General features: G+C 55.9%; 1 long non-coding RNA gene across 1 annotated transcript; it reads left to right on the plus strand.

The window, feature by feature from the left end:
* The first annotated feature begins 1,685 nt into the window (after positions 1-1,685).
* LOC136304861 (uncharacterized) lies at positions 1,686-3,464 on the plus strand. Its single transcript, XR_010724869.1, has 2 exons — positions 1,686-1,763; positions 3,149-3,464. It is a non-coding gene; the product is annotated as an uncharacterized lncRNA (long non-coding RNA).
* The last annotated feature ends 5,858 nt before the right edge of the window (positions 3,465-9,322 follow it).

Raw genomic sequence — 9,322 nt, forward strand, 5'->3', positions numbered from 1 at the left:
GTTGCATAAAGCTGTGCAAAGTGAAAATGAAAGATGGGGGGTAAATGGGTGCGCCAAAATTACTGCTTTTTGCCCAAATCCTCTGAGCTTAATCTCCTCACAAAGAGGACCAAATGATCCCGAAAATCCAGTTCATGACCCGGGACACCCTGTTTTGGTAGACCTCCCTACGGTGGGAGAAGTACCACTTGTGTTGAAAACTTCTCTGAATAAAGTTGCGTGGATAGCATCTGATGCCTTAGGAAAAGAACATCGGATAAATACCCGCTGGATAATTCCATCATTTTAATGTTCTGCCCTTAGGTGGCAGATTTTTCTGTGTTTTGCTATTGCAGGAGAACTCCGAGGGGACACTTCAAGTGACATGAAAACAAAATAACCATGTTAACATTATTAATACTTCTCTGTATCCTGCCACACTCCCATGGCCAGGAGCCAGCTGAGTGGCCGTGGTCTGAAGACACTGTTAGATATCCCAGTACTCAAGAATCACATCCCAGAAGTCGTCACCTGAACCTGGCAACCTCAGGGTATCATGGTGGTCCACGTGAGTGGGGATGGGATAAGAATGAACGGGTTACAACTCTAAATGGTACAGTTGGTTTGGGGATATTTTTGTGGGCGGATGTTGGGATCGGGATTGTGTGGGGCTGGGTGGGTGGGATGTGGTTTGATAGTAAATCAAACTTGGAGAGTTCTTGATCACATGGACTGGGATCACATGGACTGGGATTTCACAGGCTGGACCATCTGGATCAGAACCATAGAAACTGGGATCATCTGGACCGGGGTGGCGGCCTCGGAACGATGCGAACCGAGGCGGTCCCGCCCGGCCCAGGGCAACCTCCCCGTCCCTCCCAGTCCCGCCCGGCGGCGCGGCCAAAACTCCCCGCAGCGAACGCGGCGGTCCCGGAGCGATCCTGGAGCCGATCCCGGAGCGATTCCGGGTCCGATCCCGGTCCCTGTTTCGGCCTCGGTCTCAGTCTCGGTCCCGGAGCGCTCCCGGTGCTGATTCCGGTCGCGGTGCCGATCTCGATCCCGGAGCGGTGCCAGTCTCGGTGCCAGTGCCGGTTCCAGTTTCAGTCCTGGTCTCAGTCTCGGTGTCGGAGCAGTGCAGGTGCCGTTTTTGGTCCCGGAGTGCTCCCAGTGCCAATCGCAGTCCTGGTCCCGGAGCGGTGCCAGTCTCGGTGCTGGTTCCGGTGCCGGTCTCGGTCTCCATCCCGGAGCGCTCCCGGTCTGGGTTCTGGCCGCAGTCCTGGAGCAGTCCTGGTGCCGGTGCTGGTTCCGAAGCGCTCCCGGCGCCGGTCCCAGTGTCGGTGTCAGTCTTGGTTCCGGTACCAGTTCTGGTGCCGGTTTCGGTGTCGGTCCCACAGTGCGGGTCCCGGAGCGGTGCCGGTCTCGGTTCCGGTCTCGGTCTCGGTCTCGGTGCCGGAGATTTTAGGGTCTTTTGGGTGATTTTAAGCCAAACCGGGCCCTTTTAGGACCGCGCGTTCCCTTGACCCCGCCCATTCCCCCTCAAAATTCCCGCCGTTTCCTGGACCCCGCCCCTTTCCCCTCCCAGTTCCCGCCCTTTCTCTGACCCCGCCTCGTTCCATTCGTTCCCCGCCCTTTCATTGGCCACGCCTCTTTTTCCCGTGGGCCCCGCCCATCTGCTGGCGCGTTCCGTCCGGCGCATGCGCAGACGACCCAGAGGTGGCTCTCCCGGGCGCCGCCATCGTTGTTCCCGGTCCCCCGAGCCGGCTCCGGCGTGTCCGAGACCTGCGGTGGGGGCATGGGGGATCTATAGGGGATCTATAGGGGATCCATAGGGGATCTATAGGGGTCTGAGAGGACCTGGAAGTCTCCTTAGAGGATTTGGTGGGGGATCTGCAGGTGATTTGGGGCGGTCTGTAGGGGCTTTGGGGCGGTCTGGGGATCCCTAAAGGGGGCTGGGCGGGTCTCGGGGCTCTGTCGGGGTCTGGGGGCTCTGTAGAGGGTCCAGCGGGGTCCGTAAAGGGGGTCGGGGCGTCCCTAAATGGGGTCTGGGGGTCTGTGGGGGATTTGGGGGGTTTCTGTGGCGTTTTGGTGGGTTGGGGGGTCTGTAGGGGATCTCTAGGGGTCAGCGGGAGCCTGTAGCGGGTCCGGAGAGGTCTGGGGGTGTCTGTGGGTCCCTGTGGGGGATTTGGGGGGTCTGGGGGGGTCTGGAGGTCCCCAGGGGGGTCTGAGGGGATATGTAGGGGCTCGATAGAGGGTCCTTGGGTGCCTGGGGGACCCTATAGGGGATCTAGGGTTCTCTACTTGGGATGTAAGGGGGTCTGGGGGAGTCTTGGCATCTCTATAGTGGAGTTTTGGGGCCCATAAAGGAAATTTTTGTGAATTTTTGGCTCTATACAGCTAATTCTTGGAAATTTGGGGTCCAAATTGGGCAATTTGGGGTGTTCTATTGAATTATTAAAAAAATAGGAATAGCGCCCTAATGCCGATATCCAACAATGACGGACAAAAGACTCTCCAGCAGTTTAGAGTTAGAAAGTGTATGTTTAATTACGACGCCGGGCAGCGTGCGGGATAGCTCCCGAACACACGCGCGCTCACAGAAGATCACAGGGTCTTTTTATGTACAGAAGGATTGAATACCCAAAACACAAATGTATATTCATGACTTTAGTACCTCCCATTCCCCGCTCCCTATGGTAATTAGCCAAAAGCTATTAAGCATGCGTGGTTTGTTCTTTGAAATGGGTCGGTGGTCTTTTTTATGGGGCGGGGTCTCAAAATGATGAAGTAAGTGAGTCTTCTTCGCTTTGACTTTTTAACCTTTTAGTGTTGCGTGACGACTGAATCCCGTTTTCCCAGGAGTATTTCATTTATGAATTTACTGTGCTTCTTGAAGCCTATTGATTAGTCAGAATACACAAACATAAGTTGACAGGCCCCATGATTTATCAGTTCCTTGAATCCGGCTTCTGCTTATCAAAAGGGAAGTCTATCTGTCTTACTTCAGCAATATCCAGTTAAAGTCTGTAATTCTTCAAAATTAATGTTTCAATCCCCTTGGTCCCTGCTCCCTCGTGGCCATGGCAAGAGCGGGCTGGGCTGGCCCTGGCAGGGGGCTCTCCTCGGGTCCCTGCTGATCAGGGCTATGGCCCCGTGTTCCTCTGTCTTGCAGCCCTTGAAGACACGGCAGATGACAGCAGCCCTGCCATCAGAAACCTGGCCATTGAAACAGCCTTGGTCCTCCGGGCAGTCCAGAGAGCTCCGTACTCCATCCCGCGGAAGCTGCGAGATCAGCTGCGCAGGGCACGGAAGACACGGCCTCGACTGTCGGGCCTGGGCTGGCTGCGCTGCTGGAGCTCTACGGAGAGCTGATCTGGGACACTCTGCCTGCTGGGGCCAACTGAGCCAGCGGGGATTTTCTTCTTCTACAGGATTCTTCTTTTCTTCTTTTTTTTCTTCAGTATATAAATATAGGATATGTGTTACAATACACGGACTCCCAGGATTTTTCTTTTGCTGCCCTGGGTGCACAGGGGAAGAGGGGGAAAAGGGTGCTTTGTGCTCAGCAAGCTGCCCAGGCGTGCAGCCTTGCAGGGAAAATGGCCAGAAGCCCCTCAGCCCTCGGTGGTCCTGCGGAAGCCTTTGCACTGCCGAGAGAGCGCGTGGGCGGGGGCCGGAGCTGTGGGCATCCCTGCGAGGCCGGAGCCTGGAGATGGCCACAAGCCCTGTGCCAGCCAGGAACCGCCGTCTGTGTCCTCCTGCCCGTGTGCTGCTGGCCGGATTGCTGAGGGCTCCGCGGTGCCTCTTGGTCGGGCTCCTCTGGAGCTGCTGTGGGGCTGCGCCTCTGCTGCCGGGCAGGCTGGCCGGGCTGGGGGAGACTCTGAGGGGCTGGGCTGGTGGGAAGCCCTGAGGAATTGGGTGTCAGAGGCCACAAGCAGCCCCTGGGGAGCTGCCATGTTCCTGCCAGCCGGCTGCTCTGGCGCTCCCCCAAAGCACCTGCGGAGTGAGTGCAGGGAAAGGTGGAACCTTGCGCTCAGGGCCCTTCTCGAGCTCACTGAGGATCCCTCCCTCAATGGTGACAAAGGGGCAGTGGCTGGAGCTGAGCTGGGGAATGCAGTCGCTTGGGCTTGGCTGGGCTTCGAGAGCTCAGGCAGCTGCTCCCAGCTCTCCTGCCTCCTGGTTCGGCTGCCCGAGTACCTCGGGACAGGCCTTTGGCCTCTGGGCCCTGTTGGCACCAGGGCGGCGTTTCACGACTTGTGTTCCTCACAGGCCAAAAAAGTGTGGCCCCTGACTGAACATTTTGTGGAGCTCCTGCGGGACACAGATGAACAGTCAGTCAGGATGACGGCCGTGATGCTCAGCTTTGCCGTTTTGGACAAGGACATGCTGAGACCCAGCCCTGTCGCCCTGCTGCTGGTTGCGGTGCTCCTGCCACTCTCTGACCATGCAAGGCTCTGTGCCCCCAGCCACGGCCACTGTGTGCCCACCAAACACTTGGTGCCCTGTGGGTTTGCAGGCTCACGCCCAGCTGAGCCCCGAGCAGCCGATGCTGAGGTCTTTTTTTCTTCCTTTCATAGAGGATAACGGCCAGGTGCAGCTGCTGTCCACACTGCTCTTCTGAAAATTGGTGACTGTTTGCAGGGCCCCTGGGAGGGAATATTGGGGGTTCCTGGCAGCAGGATCCTTGTGCAGCTTCAGGCTGGGGTGGGCAGCACTTCCATCTGCAGCTTCCATGTGCTGCTCCGGCAGCTGCTGCTGCTGGGGATCCTGAGGGAAGAGGCCACGGGAGGGATGGAAATGCTGCATGGACAGCAGCAGCCAGGGCCAGGAATGAGCTTTGCCTTCCTGGCTGCTGAAATGAGGCTCCTTTAGTGCAAGAGGAGGCAAAGGCAAAATCAATTTCAACAATTCAAGGAAAACTGTGGAAAATTGGAAGCCTCTCAAAATGTCACACATTCATCTGGGAGCTCTTCAGCGTTGGTTCTTGTAAAAAGCCTTTCCCGTTTTCCCTTGGCTCTGAGATTCTGGGAGCCACCACTGGGCTTCAGAGTTCAACTAATTTTTATTTTCCAGGTTTTTAAACAGAGCTCTGAATTGGGCATCTCTTGCCACTTTTTCTGCTCAGAACCTTGAGAAAGGTTCTCTGCTCCTGTGAGCCACATCTTGAAGGGTGGTTGGCAACCATGGAATGCTCTGGGAAAGCACTTGATTGACTTCAGGGCCAGGCTGGAGAGCTCAGCCTGAGGAAAGAACTGTTCCAGATGCCTCTGTCCATGTCCAGCTCCTCACAGCTGAGTCCCTGAACACCCTGGGTGGTTTATAGGGATTGATTTTCCCCTCCTGTTCACTTGGAGGTGATTTTGCCATCCTTTAGAGGAACATCTGACCAGCCCCTGCCCCCATTCCATTTTATTCTCTCCACTTTGAAGCTGGACCGCTGGGTTTGACATGTAAATTGGTAGTGTCTCGTCGTTCTTTCCTCCAGCCCTCAATTGTGACTTGTATTAAACGCTGCAAATGGCCTCCTTTGTCTGGTGGGGAAGATGTGAGGTGGAGAAAGTTATCAGGATTTGTTTTCATGAACCTTGTGCTAGTAAAGAAAAATGAGGTTTGTCATTTTGGTGTGGTGCTGAGTGTTGGGATTTGGGAGTTTATTTCTTGCTATTGTTCTTATTATTTATTAGTATTACTTTTCACTGGTCAGATTTTTAAATCTTAGACATGATTAACCAAGGCTGGATGTAACTCATTAGGAAAATTCCCTTGCATTTTCCACTGGGATTAAACTGTTCAGTCGACTCCAAGTTGCCAGTGGATTCTAAAGATGGGAAATCCTGTTAGTGGTGGGTTTGGTGTGGTTTGGAGCTGGGGAAGGCTCTCATCCCCTTCCGGAGGTGCCCCAAGCCCGCTCTGCTGCCACGTCTGCACTCGCGGCCCCTCACGGCTGCCCTGCCCTGGGGACACGGTGGGACCCCGCTGTGCCGGGGCTGAGGCTCCTCACGGCCCCTCAAAACCCCTCCTGGCTACACAGAACCTCTCCTGGCCCCTGACAGCCCTTCATGGCCCTTCATTGCCCCTCCCGGCCCCTCAGGGCCCCTCCTGGCCCCAGGCGTGGAGCTCCTCCCGAAGGAGAAGGGGCCGGGCCCTGCTGGTTCTCCTTTTATTTCGGTCGTTTCGCAGCCATGAGGAAAGAAAGGCTGAAATGGAGCCTTTGCCCAGCGGTTCCCTCTGGGTTAATTGCAGCCAAAGCTCCGTGCTGGCGCTGGCCCGAGCACCAGCATCCCTGCAGCCCCGCCGGCCTTTGCTGTCCCCCCGTGTCCATTCCCTGTCCCCGAGGCCTGCCCGGCTCTGGCAGCAGCAGGAGCCGCAGCGCAGCGGGCGCCGGCCCGGCCCCGCCGGGGCTCCCGGGCAGGAGCAGCAGCAGCGCCAGCCCCTTCCCACCTGCTCCTGCCTCGCCTTCCAAGGCCTTTGTCCGGCTCAATTGCGGACTGGAGCAACGCTCACCCGCTGTAGTAGTTTGAAGGCAAAACAAATGAGAGGCTCCAAGTCAGAGATACAATTTAATAGGAAAAAAAGAAAGAAAGTAAAATAAAATAGATGCAATAATACAAAAGAACACTGACAGAGTCAGAATACAACCTGAGCGGAGTGATGAAAGCAGTCCAGATGAGGTGGTCTTCCTGAAGCAGTGATCCTGTAGAAAGGTCTGGTAGCTCGGGTCCTCTGGGAATCCAGTGGGTAAGCGTCCCTCTGGTGTTCAGAGTCTCAGCTTATATCCAGGCTGGAATGCTTGGTTTCTCCCTCTGGGCGGAGCATCTCACAATGGGATGGTGAGTCATGTGATAAGGCCTGATGGGCCCATTAACAGGAGGTAGTCCAGGAGGGGGTTATCTGTGAGCTGTGTAGCAAAGGTGTTGATGGGCCCATTAACAGAAGATAAGCCAGAGTGGAGGAGGCAGGGAGCACTGCCTCACCTGGTTTCAACAGTTCATGAAGATGGTGATAGAATATACTTCAACCGAGGACACCCGCCAACAGCCCAGACTGCTCAGGGCCCGCCTGTGCTGCCCCGACCCAGCCTCCAGAGAAAGGAAGGGTCGGCTTCCAGCGCTGTTTTCAGCACTGTTTCACTCAGCCTGAGGTGACGGCAGGAGGCTGCTGCTGCCTTTGCCTTGGTAATTGGAGATCGCGGCTGCTGCTGCACCCCTCTGGCTGCCGACTGGATTTTATCAGGACAACTGCAATTGCCTTTTTCCATCCTTGCTACCCGCTGTGCTTTTGTGACAGTGAACTCAGTCTTTCTGTTGCAGGCACCGTGCAAATAAGAGATTGAAATGCTCCCAAGTCCCCGGGCACTAAGTCGAGGGGAATTAAAGCCACACAGGCCACATTTGCAGCGCTCCAACACAGCCCTGCTGCTGGTGCTGCTGAAATAGAATCAACTTAGAGAGGCCATCACAAAAATTGCCGCTGGGGTGTCAAACACAATGAAAAAATGCACCCGGAGAAAGAAAAACCAGAACTTCTTGACTCACTTCACTGCTTCCTCTGAGCAGCAGAAAAGGGAGATGCCCAGAGGTATTTCCAGCTGCTGCTGATCCCAGCTGGAGCTCTCTGCAGAGTCCCAGCAGGAACCTGAGCCCAGCCTGGGGAGCTCACACAGTGTCAGGGAGATTCTGTCTCTGGATTCAGTCAGGGTTGCATTCCCCAACAAGTGCTGGTGCCACCTCCTGTTTTCTTGGATTAAAACAGTAACACGGAAAACCTTACCAATGGCACAACTCCCCAGCCCACAAGGAAAAAAGAAAGGAGAAATTGTAAAGTTTTCCAAACATTTGTCCTGCTTTGCTGCAAAAGTCGTGCTGCACTCAGTATGGAAATCCAGGAGAAGCTGCAGTTGGTGGCACATCTTGTGCCAGAAGCTCGACCTCGTTCTCCACCAAAGGTTCTTGAAAAGAGCAGCTGGGACTGTGATGAAGGCTGCTGGGAAACTGCAACAGCTTTCCATAAGTGAAATGAAAACGCAAGAAATAAACCAAGAGGTTTTCCTCTATTTATTTCTATGCTTCCCTTTTCCGTGTTGCACTACTTCTCCGTGCCATTAATTCCAAATGGATCTCACCTCTCAGATCGATGACTTAGTGAGTTTTAGACCCTCGAAAATACCATGGGCCGTACACAGAGTTTGCCTTCCCCTGTTTTTGTTGCAAAGTAACGCTGGAGACATAAGCATAGTGCTTGGTCGGGCACGAATCCTACAACCAGGGAATGTGTCCTGACAGTGTCTGAGCCTCAGAAGGGACAATGTACAGCAGCGACCGAGGGAATTCCTCTGCCACGGCACCCCTATAGACCCCCCAGACCCCCCCTAAATCCCCTATAGAGACCCCCAGCCCCCTTCCAAATCCCCTATAGGACCCTCCCCCCCCCAGCCCCTTTTAGGAAGCCCCAAGCCCTCCCCAAATCCCCTGCAGAGACCCTGAGATCCCCTAAATGTACCCTCACACCCCTTCTAGGGACCCCCAGGCCCTCCCAAAATCCCCTAGGGAGACCCCCAGATCCCCTAGAGAGACCCCCAGGCCACCCTGAACCCTCTCGAGATCCCCTATATATCCACTAGAGCCCCCTCAGACCCCTTTTGGGGACCCTCAGACCGCCCCAAAACCCCACACAGGGACCCACGGACACCCCCACACCTCCCCGGAGCCACTACAGGCTCCCCCAGATCCCCTATAGACCCCCCCAACCCCCAGAAAGGCCACCCAGACCCCCAATAATCCCCAAAAGAGACCCCCAGACCCCCGGACTTAGGGACGCCCCGAGCCCCTTTACGGACCTCTACGGACCCTCTGTAGATCCCTCAGACCCCTATGGAGCCCCATAGCCTGCCCAAACTCCCTTTAGGGACGCCCAGACCGCCCTAAATCCCCTATGGACCCCCTTAAACCCCTTACAGACCACCCACTAAAACCCCTAAAGACACCCCCAGGTCCCCCCAGACCTCTAGAGATCCCCTAGAGATCCCCTAGAGATCCCCCATTGCCCCACCGTAGGTCTCGGACACGCCAGAGCCGGCGCGGGGGACAGGGAACAAAGATGGCAGCGACCGGGGGAGCCACTTCCGGGTCATCTGCGCATGCGCGGGACGGAACGCGCCAGCAGATGGGCGGGGCCCAAGGGAAAAGAGGCGTGGCCAATGAAAGGGCGGAGAACGAACGGAATGAGGCGGGGTCAGAGAAAGGGCGGGAACTGGGAGGGGAAAGGGGCACGGCCAAGGGGACGCGCGGTCCTAAAAGGGTCCTGAAATCACCCAAAATGCGCCTAAAACTCTCCAAAGGGGTCTGAA

The sequence above is a fragment of the Chamaea fasciata genome, unplaced genomic scaffold (assembly GCF_029207755.1).
Source record: "Chamaea fasciata isolate MVZ Bird 193981 ecotype frontalis unplaced genomic scaffold, bChaFas1.0.hap1 SCAF_207, whole genome shotgun sequence".
Lineage (NCBI taxonomy): Eukaryota > Metazoa > Chordata > Aves > Passeriformes > Sylviidae > Chamaea > Chamaea fasciata.